The sequence below is a fragment of the Capra hircus genome, chromosome 7 (genome assembly GCF_001704415.2).
Source record: "Capra hircus breed San Clemente chromosome 7, ASM170441v1, whole genome shotgun sequence".
Classification (NCBI taxonomy): domain Eukaryota; kingdom Metazoa; phylum Chordata; class Mammalia; order Artiodactyla; family Bovidae; genus Capra; species Capra hircus.
This window is the reverse complement of record NC_030814.1, coordinates 2,257,381-2,270,190: the sequence shown is the minus strand read 5'-3', so window position 1 is coordinate 2,270,190 and position 12,810 is coordinate 2,257,381. Positions and strand designations below refer to the sequence as shown.

Sequence of the window (12,810 nt, the reverse complement as noted above, 5' to 3'; positions counted from 1 at the left end):
GTCTCTGGAGGGCGAGCGCGCCCCTCGCCGGAGGAGCTGCCTGCCCGCGGCGCTCCGGGGGGCTCCCTGCGGGCCGGGGGCAGCAGAGGACGGGCCGCGTCCTTGGCCTGAGGCCTGGAAGCCGTGGGCTGACGACTGCATGCTTCTGGGCACGGTAGAGACATAAGGAACGCTGACACCGCCTGGCCAGCCTTAGGGCTCCAGAGTCTCACGCTTGCTGTTTTCTTGAGATCAGGAATCAAAGTGAGCTGTGTCCTCAGCGGTCGCTCCTAACTTTGAAAGGCAGGCCTCAAACTGGAGGGAGAGCACACAGCAGTCCCATGACGGGACAGCTTGCCCAGAAGACAACATTCCAGGGGAAAATTATTAAATTATAAATAAAAATTTCTAAAGAAAGATCTGAGGATAACAATACTCCGTTCACCGAGTCTTTAAACACACACACACACTTGCATGGCATAATTCCAGGGGATTCATTTTGCTTTAAGAGATAAAACAGGTCACGGAAATCCCTGTGTGCTTTTCCTTGAGGGTGTTTGCCTAAAAAATAATTTTGCCCTAAATTTTAGTGAGTATGAGGTTCACCCAGGAATTTGCTTACAAGGCAAATGCCATAGCTCCATCCCCAAAGGCTGTTTTAAATGATACAAAAAGCATACTTTGAGGAACAACAAATTAGAGACAAAAGAGCTAGGGTGTCACAGGAGACAAGACTGCTTGGTGTGACTCAGGCATGACTCAGCCGTGACTCAGCCGTGACTCAGCAGTGACTCAGGCTGCAGATTGCTGGGAGAAAGGCAATGGCTGAGCCTCCCTCAGAAAGAAAGCACTTATTAAATCATATTAAAGTAATATAAAGTAAAGCAACAAGAAATATAATAATCCAATTACTCGAACATATTATTTATTATCACTTTATTCCCATTCCCTTTTCCGATCCAAATGTTCCTCAGGTATTACCATAAAATGCACATTTATAAAATAGGGTTGCCTCCTCTCCTCTCTATTTTATTTCATGTCTCCAGCTGGCCTCCCTAACATAAGGGCAAAGTGCTCCATCTTGGTTTATTAATCGGTTTAATGACGACTTACTTTATCATGTCCTTCTTATATTCAGTGAACATGTAGTTTGCTTCCAATTTTGCTGTGTTGAATACCTTCATTCCTATAACCCTTGACATTTTGAATTAATGCCCTTCTTTCTGGGCATCTTGATTTTTAACCTGTGAATACATCTCTCCCATCATCTTCCCCTCAGGTCAGGGCCCAGGCACAGGTTCAGCCTGTGGGCCTTTAGAGCACGGCAGCTGAAGGCTAGGAAGCCAAGAACTTTCAAAATCTACTGAAGGACATTAAGAAGGAAGGGGGTTTCTTTCTGTGCTGTTGTCCAAGTCTCTGGAATAATCATAAAAACAAAACAAAAAATTCCAGGCATCTTGCGGGGCTCAGAGAAGAGCTTATAAGCTTTTGGGAACGGAAAGGAAGGAGAAAAATGGAACATAAAGTGCAACCTGAGGAGGTGGCTCAAGACGGCAATTCACCAAGACCCTGAACTCACCTCCTCCCACGGACATACCAGATCTACAGCCACACGTGGAACAATTTCCTCAGAAAAAGGTCTGAAAACTAGCTGAGCAACTCCTGCACATGTGGGAAATGAGAAAAAGGCCACACTGAAGTGGATCAGAGAGGCTGAGACAACAAACTCACCGTGAGGTGAGACACGCTGGGGCACCTGCTCCGGTGGCCAGGAGGGCTAAACCACTGCAGTGCCACGGGACTCATATTTGCATAACATATTTACACACTTTAAAGTTGCTGCCTGAAGGCGTGGCATCCAACCAGCCTGAATCTAGGTTCTGTGATTCCACCTCTCGGGACCCTGACAGGTCTTGGAACACCCTCAAAAACTGAGAGCTAGCAAAAAGTAAAATAGGCCACTTGGACAATCTCAAAGTTTCAAGGGACAGCCAAGAGCTAGGACAAGGGTGAATAAGCTTCATCTCTGACACTAGGCCATGCCTTCACAACTGGGAGAGGTGGCGGTTTCATCTATACATAGAAACAAACAGCCAAGAGAAGTGAGAAAACACAGGAATGTGTTCCAAAGAGAGACTCAGATAAAATCTCAGGAACAAAAAAATTAACAGGAGACAAGCAATCTGCCTGATAAAGAGTCCTAAGTCATGGTCAAAAAGTTGTGCACTAAACTTAAAAGAAGAATGGATGAACACAGTGAGAACTTCAACTGAGAGACAGAAAACGTGTGAAGGTACCAAACAGACATCACAGAGCTGAAGGAGATGACAGCTGGGCTGAGAGAGACAGCAGAGAGGGCTCAGCAGAAGACGAGACGGAGCAGAATACAACAGCTGGGCTGAGAGATGACACAGCAGAGAGGGCTCAGCAGAAGACGAGACGGAGCGGAACTAAGGATCGCTCAACCTGAAGACAGGGCGTGGAACTCACCCAATCAGAACAGCAAAGAAGTTTTTTAAAGTGAAGATAAGGGATTTATGGAACAACATCAAGCAGATGCTGTTGGAACAACATCAAACATTTGCTTTATAGGACTCCCAGTAAGAGAAGAGAAAGTAGTGAAGTTGCTCAGTCATGTCTGACTCTTTGCAACCCCATGGACTTCCTACCAGGCTCCTCAGTCAATGGAATTTTCCAGGCAAGAGTACTGGAGTAGGTTGCCATTTCCTTAATCACCTGAAGAAACAGTGGCTGAAAAGTTCCTTAATCTGGGGAAGGAAACAGACATCCAGATCCGGAACGCCTACAGACCCAAATAAGATGAACCCAGTGAGGCCCAAGACACATAACTAACATGCCAAAGATTAAAGACAAGAAGAGAATCTAAAAGCTTCAAGAGGAAAGCAACTTCTTATGCGCAAGGGAACTCCCATAAGACTGTTAGCAGATTTTTCAGCAGCAACTTTGCAGGCCAGAAGCATAATATTAATATATTTAAAGGGCTAACAGGAAAACAGTTCCAACCGAGAATACTCTGTCTTGCAAAGTTATTATTCAGAACTGAAGGACAGATAAAGGGTTTTAGACAAGCAAAAGTTCATCATCACTAAACTGACCTTGAAAGAAATGATACAGTACTTATCTAAGCCGAGAAGAAATAATAACAAGAAAACCTGTGAGAGTGTAAATCTGACTGGTAAGAGTAAATATATACTGAGGATAGCAGATTAATCCCTTATAAAGCTAGTATAAAAATTAAAAGACAAAGTAACAAAAAATAACTAAAACTGTGGCTTCCCTGGTGGCTCAGCAATAAAGAATCCGCCTGCAATGCAGGAGCTGCATGTTCGACCCCTGGGCTGGGAAGATCCCCTAGAGGAGGGCATGGAACTCACTCCAGTATTTCTGCCTGGAGAACCCCATGGACAGAGGGCTGTAGGCCATACAGTCACAAAGAGTTGGACACAACGGAAGTGATAGCATACATGCACACACAGTCGTTATTTAAGGGATGTATAAAATGATAAAAATTTGACATCAAAAATACAAAATGTGGTAGGGGAGAACAATGTAGGGCTTTAGAACATGTTCAAGCTTAAGCTGTTACCAACTTAAAATATTTCGTTACAAATACAGGTTGTTATACGTAAGCCTCATGGTAACCACAAAGCAAAAAAATATGGTAAATGCACAACACATAATGAGAAGGGAAGCTAAGCATAGCACTAAAGAGTCGTCAGACCGAAGAGGGACAGAGCGAGAGCAGAAGGAAGGGCCAGAGAGGGGCTGCAGAGCAACCAGAAACCAGCTTAAAACCGGCTGAGCGTGCGCCCGTCAACAAGCACCACCAGAAACCAGCTTCAAGCCGGCTGAGCGTGCGCCCATCAACAAGCACAACCAGAAACCAGCTTCGAGCCGGCTGAGCGTGCGCCCATCATCAACAAGCACAACCAGAAACCAGCTCCGAGCCGGCTGAGCGTGCGCCCATCATCAACAAGCACAACCAGAAACCAGCTCCGAGCCGGCTGAGCGTGCGCCCATCATCAACAAGCACAACCAGAAACCAGCTCCGAGCCGGCTGAGCGTGCGCCCATCATCAACAAGCACAACCAGAAACCAGCTCCGAGCCGGCTGAGTGTGCGCCCGTCAACAAGCACAACCAGAAACCAGCTCCGAGCCGGCTGAGCGTGCGCCCGTCAACAAGCACAACCAGAAACCAGCTCCGAGCCGGCTGAGCGTGCGCCCGTCAACAAGCACAACCAGAAACCAGCTCCGAGCCGGCTGAGCGTGCGCCCATCATCAACAAGCACAACCAGAAACCAGCTTCAAGCCGGCTGAGCGTGCGCCCATCATCAACAAGCACCACCAGAAACCAGCTCCGAGCCGGCTGAGCGTGCGCCCATCATCAACAAGCACCACCAGAAACCAGCTCCGAGCCGGCTGAGCGTGCGCCCATCATCAACAAGCACCACCAGAAACCAGCTCCGAGCCGGCTGAGCGTGCGCCGGTCAACAAGCACATTCCAGGATGCGCTACATTCTTCCATCGAAAGACAGAGACCGGCTGCACGGATTTAAAAGATGAAACCCATCTCTGTGCATCTCTGTGCTGCCTATAAGAGACTCATACCAAACGTAAGGACACACACAGACTAAAAGTGAAGACACAGAAGATATTCCATGAAAATGGAAAGCAGCAGAAAGCCGAGGTGGCATACTTATATTCAACAAAATAGACTTTAAAACAAAGACTGTAATCACAGACTGTAATCACAAAGGTGGGCATTGCATATTATAAAGGGGTTAAGCCAACAATGATTGACATTTAAAAATATTTTAAAATGATATGACATTTGAATATATTTATGCCTCCAACATAGGAGAGCTTAAATCTATAGAGCAAATATTGATAGACCTAAGGGAGAGACAGATAGCAGTACAGTAACAGTAACGGACTTTAATACCCCACTTACATCAGTGAATGGGTATCAGCCTTAAATGACACAGTAGACACAATAGATACATATAGAACATTTCATCCCAAAGAAGGAGAACACAGTCTTCTCAAGAGCACATGAGACTTTCTCCAGGACAGAGCACATGTTTGGTCACAAAACAAATCCTAATATATTTAAAGAGACTAAAATCGTAACAAACATCTTTTCTGATCAAAATGCTATGAAACCAGAAGTCAATTACAAGACTAAACTGGAAATTCCACAAACATGTGGAGATTAAACAACATGATACGGAGCAACTAGTGTGTCAATGGAGAAATCAAAAAACACCTTCAGAAAAATGAAAACAGAAACACAACACACCAAAATTTATGGGATGCAGCAAAAGCAGTTCCAAAAGAGTTCATACAGGTAAGTATGAGCCTCAAAAGTAAAAATAATCTCAAACAAACTTCACATCTCAAATAACCAGGAAAAAAACAAAAAAGAACAAAATCGTAGAAGGAAGGAAATAACAGTGAAAATGAATGAAATAGGGACTAAAAAGAGAAAAGAAAAGATGAATTAAATTAAGAACTGGTTCTTTGAAAGATACAAAATTTTAGCTGGACTCATCAAAAAAAAAAGGATTCAATAAAGTCACATATGAAACAAGAGATGTTATAACAGACATCACAGATATACAAAGGATCATGAAGAGATATCTATAAATAATTATATGCCAACAGGTTTGACAACATAGAAGAAATGGACAACTTCCCAGAAACACGTCATCTTCCAAGACTGAATTATGAAAAATTGGAAAACCTAAACAGACTAATTCACTTCAGTCACTCAGTTGTGTCCGACTTTTGTGACCCTAGGGACTGCACCACACCAGGCCTCCCTGTCCATCACCAACTCCCAGAGCTTACTCAAACTAATGTCCATGGAGTCTGTGATACCATCTAACCATCTCATCCTCTGTCACCCCCTTCTCCTCCTGCCCTCAATCTTTCCCAGCATCAGGGTCTTTTCAAATGAGTCAGCTCTTTGCATCAGGTGGCCGAAGTATCAGAGCTTCAGCTTTAGCATCAGTCCTTCCAATGAATATTCAGGACTGATTCCCTTTAGGATGGACTGGTTGGATCTCCTTGCAGTCCAAGGGACTCTCAACAGCCTTCTCCAACATCACAGTTCAAAAGCATCAATTCTTTGGTGCTCAGCTTTCTTTATGGCCCAACTCTCACATCCATACATGACTACTGGAGAAACCACAGCCTTGACTAGAGGGACCTTTGTTGGCAAAGGAATGTCTATTTTTAAATATGCTGTCTAAATTGGTCATAACTTTTCTTCCAAGGAGCAAATATCTTTTAATTTCATGGCTGCAGTGACCATCTGCAGTGATTTTGGAGCCCCCCAAAATAAAGTCTCTCACTGTTTCTATTGTTTCCCCATATATTTGCCATGATGTGATGGAACCAGATACCAAGATCTTAGTGTTTTGAATGCTGAATTTTAAAACAGCTTTTTCACTCTCCTCTTTCACCTTCTTCAAGAAGATCTTTAGTTCCTCTTCACTTTCTGCCATAAGGGTGGTATCATCTGCATACCTGAGGTTATTGATATTTCTCCCTTCAATCTTGATTCCAGCTTGTGCTTCATCCAGCCCAGAGTTTCTCATGATATACTCTGTATATGAGTTAAATAAGCAGGGCGACAATATACAACCTTGACGTACTCCTTTCCTGATTTGGAACCAGTCAGATGTTTCAAGTCTGGTTCTAACTGTTGCTTCTTGACCTGCAAACAGATTTCTCAGGAGGTAGGTCAGGTGGTCTGGTATTCCCATCTCTTTAAGAATTTTCCACAGTTTATTGTGATCCATACAGTCAAAGGTGTTAGCAAAGTCAATGAAGCAGATGTAGATGTTTTCCTGGAATTCCCTTGCTTTTTCTATGATCCAGTACATGTTGGCAATTTCATCTCTTGTTCCTCTGCCTTTTCTAAAACCAGCTTGAACATCTGGAAGTTCTTCGTTCATGAACTGTTGAAGCCTGACTTAGGAGAATTTTGAGCATTACTTTGCTAGTGTGTGAGATGAGTGCAATTGTGAAGTAGTTTGAACATTCTTTGGCATGGCCTTTCTTTGGGATTGGAATGAAAACTGACCGTTTCCAGTCCTGTGGCCACTGGTGAGTTAGATTTGCTGGCATATTGAATGTAGCACTTTCACAGCATCATCCTTTTGGACTTGAAATAGCTCCCCTGGAATTACATCACCTCCACTAGCTTTGTTCATAGTGATGCTTCCTAAGGCCCACTTGACTTCCCACTCCAGTATGTCTGGCTCTAGGTGAGTGATCACACCATCGTGGTTATCTGGGTCATTAAGACCTTTTTTGTATAGTTCTTCTGTATATTCTTGCCACCTCTTCTTATTATCTTCTGCTTCTGTTATGTTCATACCCTTTATGTCCTTTATTGAGCCCAAGTTTGCATGAAATGTTCCCTTGGTTTCTCTAATTTTCTTGAAGAGATCTCCAGTCTTTCCCATTCTACTGTTTCCCTCTATTTCTTTGCACTGATCACTGAGGAAGGCTTTCTTATCTCTCCTTGCTATTCTTTGGAACTCTGCATTCAAATGGGTATATCTCTCCTTTCCTCCTTTGCCTTTCACTTCTCTTCTTTTCTTAGCTATTTGTAAGGCCCTCCTAAGACAAGCATTTTGACTTTTTGCATTTCTTATTCTTGGGGATGGTTTTGATCACTGCCTCCAGTTCAGTGTTACACACCTCCAACCATAGTTCTTCAGGTACTGTATCATATCTAATCCCTTGAATCTCTTTGTTACTTCCACTGTATAATAACAAGGGATTTGATTTAATGGTCTCACGGTTTTCCCTACTTTCTTCAATTTAAGTCTGAATTTGGTAATAAAGAGTTCATGATCTGAGCCACAATCTGCTCCTGGCCTTGTTTTTGCTGACTGTGTAGAGATTCTCCATCTTTGACTGCAAAGCATATAATCAGTCTGATTTCAGTATTGACCATGATGTCCATGTATAGAGTTCTCTTGTGCTGTTGAAAGAGAGTGTTTGTTATGACCAGTGCATTCTCTTGGCAAAACTCCATTAGCCTTTGCCCTGCTTCATTCTGTACTTCAAAGCCAAATTTGCCTGTTATTCCAGGTATTTGTAAGATCATGGCATCCACTCCTGTCACTTCATGGCAAATAGATGGGGAAACAGTGGCTGACTTTATTTCTCTGGACTCCAAAATCACTGCAGATGGTGACTGCAACCATGAAATTAAAAGACACTTACTCCTTGGAAGGAAAGTTATGAACAACCTAGACAGCATATTGAAAAGCAGAGACATTACTTTGTCAACAAAGGTCCATCTAGTCAAGGCTATGGTTTTCCCAGTGGGCATGTATGGATGTGAGAGTTGGACTATAAAGAAAGTTGAGTGCCGAAGAATTGATACTTTTGAACTGTTGTGTTGGAGAAGACTCTCGAGTCCCTTGGACTGCAAGGAGATCCAACCAGTCCATCCTAAAGGAAATCAGTCCTGAATATTCATTGGAAGGACTAGTGCTGAAGCTGAAGCTCTAATACTTTGGCCACCTGATGCGGAGAGCTGACTCATTTAAAAAGACCCTGATGCTGGGAAAGATTGAGGGCAGGAGGAGAAGGGGACGACAGAGGATAAGATGGTGGGATGGCATTACTGACTCAATGGACATGGGTTTGGGTGAACTCTGGGAGTTGGTGATGGACAGGGAGGCCTGGGGTGCTGTGGTTCATGGGGTCACAAAGAGTCGGACATGACTGAGCAACTGAACTGAACTGAACCAGGTATTTCCTGACTTCCTACTTTTGCATTCCAGTCCCCTATGATGAAAAGGACATCTTTTTTGGGGTGTTAGTTCTAGAAGGTCTTACAGGTTTTCATAGAACCATTCAACTTCAGCTTTTCAGCATTACTGGGTGGGGCACAGATTTGGATTACCATGATATTGAATGGTTTGCCTTGGAAACAAACAGAGATCATTCTGTCGCTTCTGAGATTGCATCTAGGTACTGCAGTTTGGACTCTTATTTTGACTATGATGGCTACTCTATTCCTTCTAAGGGATTCCTGCCCACAGTAGTAGATATAATGGTCACTGGAGTTAAATTCACCCATTCCAGTCCATTTTACTTCACTGATTCCCAAAACATCCACGGTCACTCTTGCCCTCTTCCTGTTTGACCACTTCCAATTTGCCTTGATTCGTGGACCTGACATTCCAGGTTCTTATTCAATATTGTTCTTTACAGCATCAGACTTTACTTTCTTCAGTGGTCACATCCACATCTGGGCATTGTTTTCATTTTGGTTCAGCCTCTTCATTCTTTCTGTAGCTGTTTCTCCATTCTTCTTCAGTAGCATATTGGGCACCTACCGACCTGGGGAGTTCATCTTTCAGTGATGAACAAAATAATTACTAGCAACAAAATTGAATTGATAATTGAAAACCGTCCAATAAACCAAAGTCCAGAGCCTGATGGCTTCACTGGAGACTTCTACCAAACATTCATAGAATGAATACCAATCCTTCTGAAATTCTTTGAAGAAACAAACAACAACAGCAAAAAAGAAAACACTTTCAAACTCATTTAATAACACCAGCATTAGCCAGATACCAAAACCAGAAAAGAACACAAAGAGAAAATTATTGCCAATATCACTAACAAACATAGATTAAAATATTCTAAAGAAAACATTAACAAGTTAAATTCAACAATTCATTAAAAGAGTCATACACCATGATCAAATATTTATTCCAGGGATAGAAGGATGATGCAACATTGATAAATCAATCAACATGATAAACCATATTAACAAAATGAAGTATAAAAACCCATATTATCATCTCAGTACATGCAGAAAAAAATGTGAGAAAGTTCAATATCGACTTATGATAAAAAGTCTCAACAAAGTGGGTATAGAAGAACGTATCTCAACATAATAAAGGCCATAAATGACAAGTCCATAGCTAACATCATAGTCAACGCTGAAAACCTGCAAGCTTTTCCTCTAAGATCTGAAATAAGACAAGGCCACTTTTACTCACCATAGTACTGAAAGTCCTAGCCAGAGCATTTAGGCAAAAATAAATAAATAAATAATAAATGAAGGCATCCAAACCAGAAAGGAAAAATTAAAACTGTCATTATTGGTAGATTACATGATAATATATACAGAAAACCCTATTAGACTAAAAAAACTGCTTGAACTAATCAATGAATATAGTACAGTTGAAGGGTATAAAATCAATATACAAAAATCTCCTGTGATTCTATAATCTAATAATAAACTATCAGAAAGAAAAATGGAGGAAATAATCCCATCTAGAATTGCATCAAAAAGAATAAAATACCTAGAAATAAATTTAACCATGGAAGTGAGAGGTCTGTACACAAAAATGTATAAGACATTGATGAAAAAAATTGAAGACACAAATAAATGAAAAGACATCTATGCTCATAAGAATTAACAATGTTAAATGTCCATACTACTCAAAGAAATCTAGAGATCCAATGCAGTCTCTGAATATTCCAATGACGTTTTTCAAAGAAGTAGAACAAACAGTGCTAAAATCTATATGGAGCCACAAAAGACCCTCAACAGCTAAAATAAATCTTAAGGAGAGTGAGGGAGGCAGCATATGCTCCCTAATTTCAAACCACATTACAAAACTGTAGTAATCAAAATAGTATTTGGGGCATCCCTGGAGGCTCAGTGGTAAAGAATCTGCACAGCCATAAATAAATAAATAAATAAATAAAACAAAATAAAAACTGTATCTGATCAGCAAACAAGCACATAAATAGGTCGATGGAACAGAAGAGAGCCCAGAAACAAAACCACGCGTATGTGGTCAATAAATTCGCGATAAAAGAGTCAAGCAGATGCTGCTGGGAAAGGACAGTCTCTTCAGTGAACGGTGCTGGGAGCACAGGAGAGCACACGCAGAAGGATGAAACTGGGCCAACAGCTGACATGACTCACACGTGCGCGCTAAGGCGCTTCAGCCGCGCCTGGCTCTGTAAGGCCATGGCTGTAGCCCGCCATGCTCCTCTGTGCATGAGATTCTCCAAGGCAAGAATACTGGGGTGCATTGCCATTGCCTTCTCCAGGGGATCTTTCCGACCCAGGGATCGAACCCATGGCTCTTGCTTCACTTGCACTGGCAGCGGGTTCTTCACCACTGGCGCCACCTTCACTGTACACAAAGATTAACTCAGAATGGATTTAAAGGCTTGAGTATAAGAACTGAAACCGTAAAGCTCTTAGAAGTGGTAACATAAGTGGTAAGCTCCTTGACTCAGTTTTAGCCATGGTGTTTTGGATCTGACTCCAAAAGTAGAAATAGACAAATGGGATTACATCAAATCCCAAATCCTCTGCACAACAAAGGAAATCATCAACAAAATGAAAAGACAATGTACTGAATGGGAGAAAATATTTGCAAACCTCAACAGTTCTCACCATAAGGAATAAATTTTGTAACTACGTATGATGATGGACGCTAGCTAGACTTACAGTGGTGATCACTTTGCAACGTATACCCACAGTGAGTCCTTATCTTGCATACCTGAAACTATCATGATGTTAGATGCCAATTATACCTCAACAGTAAAAAAAAAAAAATGTAACCTGAAAGCTTATAAAATTATAATATTTAACCTTTGTTGTTTTTAGTCACTCCGTGTGTTCAAGTCTTTGCGACCCAAGGGACTGTGGCCCACCGGGCTCCTCTGTCCGCGGGATTTCCCAGGCAAGAACACTGGAGTGGGTTGCTGCGCCCTCCTCCAGGGGACCTCCCCCACCCAGGGATCAAACTTGCAGCTCCTGCACTGGCAGGCGGATTCTTTCCTGCTGAGCCATCAGGGAAGCCAGTGACTGACTTCGAATGCTTGCTACTGGGGACTGTGAGAGTGTCTGAATGAACAGCACCCATCTTCCCTGATCAAATTCTAAAGAAACCGAGGAATAAGACAGAAGGGTGGCAGATAGCGGTCAAAACAGCACCTTTGTTACTAATAAAGGTAAGACGGGAGAGGGGCTTTGTTCTTTGAGCAAATGCTTTTCTCCAAGGCATTTCCTAAGGTGTGAAGAGCTCTGAAAATACCTTTGTTGGGCCCTTGTCTATATAAATAACTGGTTAAAAAATACATTATAAAACTCAAGGGCCCATGTGAGGTATTGTGATTCGTCAATCAAGATTTAGCACCAATAATGAGAAAAGAAGGTGTACTTACATATTTACGATCCATCCGCACATGCCAAGGTTTTCATTCTATGCCGGAGCCCTTTCTTCCTGTCCAGATCCAGAAACCACTTATTCATGTTCTTTATCATCATATCCAATGTTCCTGGCTAACTTCCTATTTCCCACCATGAGGAAATGTCAGCAGTAGCATAACTCACGACGCCACGGCCATCAGAACTTGCGTTGGCACAACATGGGTCTTCTTGCCTCTGCAGCTTCCTCCTTCTCTTACTTAACGCTGGTTACATCATCACTCCTGATGCGGACTGGATGCCAGCTTTCCATGGCTCCATCAAAGGCTGCTATTGTGCTTCACGGGTGACGATCACACCTGCAGGTCCTACCCAGAGTAGGCAGGAAAATGTGAACACAGATTCATCCTCTAGATATGTGAGATGTCCTGTTCTGAATTTTATGGCATAAACAGAACAGCGCATCTTCCAACGGCATCCTCTCTAGAACTCCTGAGGCTGCGATTACTTCATTCCTAAAACTTATCTCTTTCCACTGGGACCACACCCCTGCCTTTCACACACCATCATCAGGAAGGGATATTGCTGGACGGAGG

The 12,810-nt window shown here is 42.6% G+C and overlaps 1 long non-coding RNA gene across 1 annotated transcript in view; it reads right to left on the bottom strand.

The window, feature by feature from the left end:
- The window catches only part of LOC102181949, a 146,517-nt gene extending 134,218 nt beyond the window's left edge, over positions 1-12,299 (bottom strand). The window contains exon 1 of the long non-coding RNA XR_001295938.2: positions 12,232-12,299. This is a non-coding gene — a long non-coding RNA (uncharacterized LOC102181949). The remainder of the gene's footprint in view (positions 1-12,231) is intronic.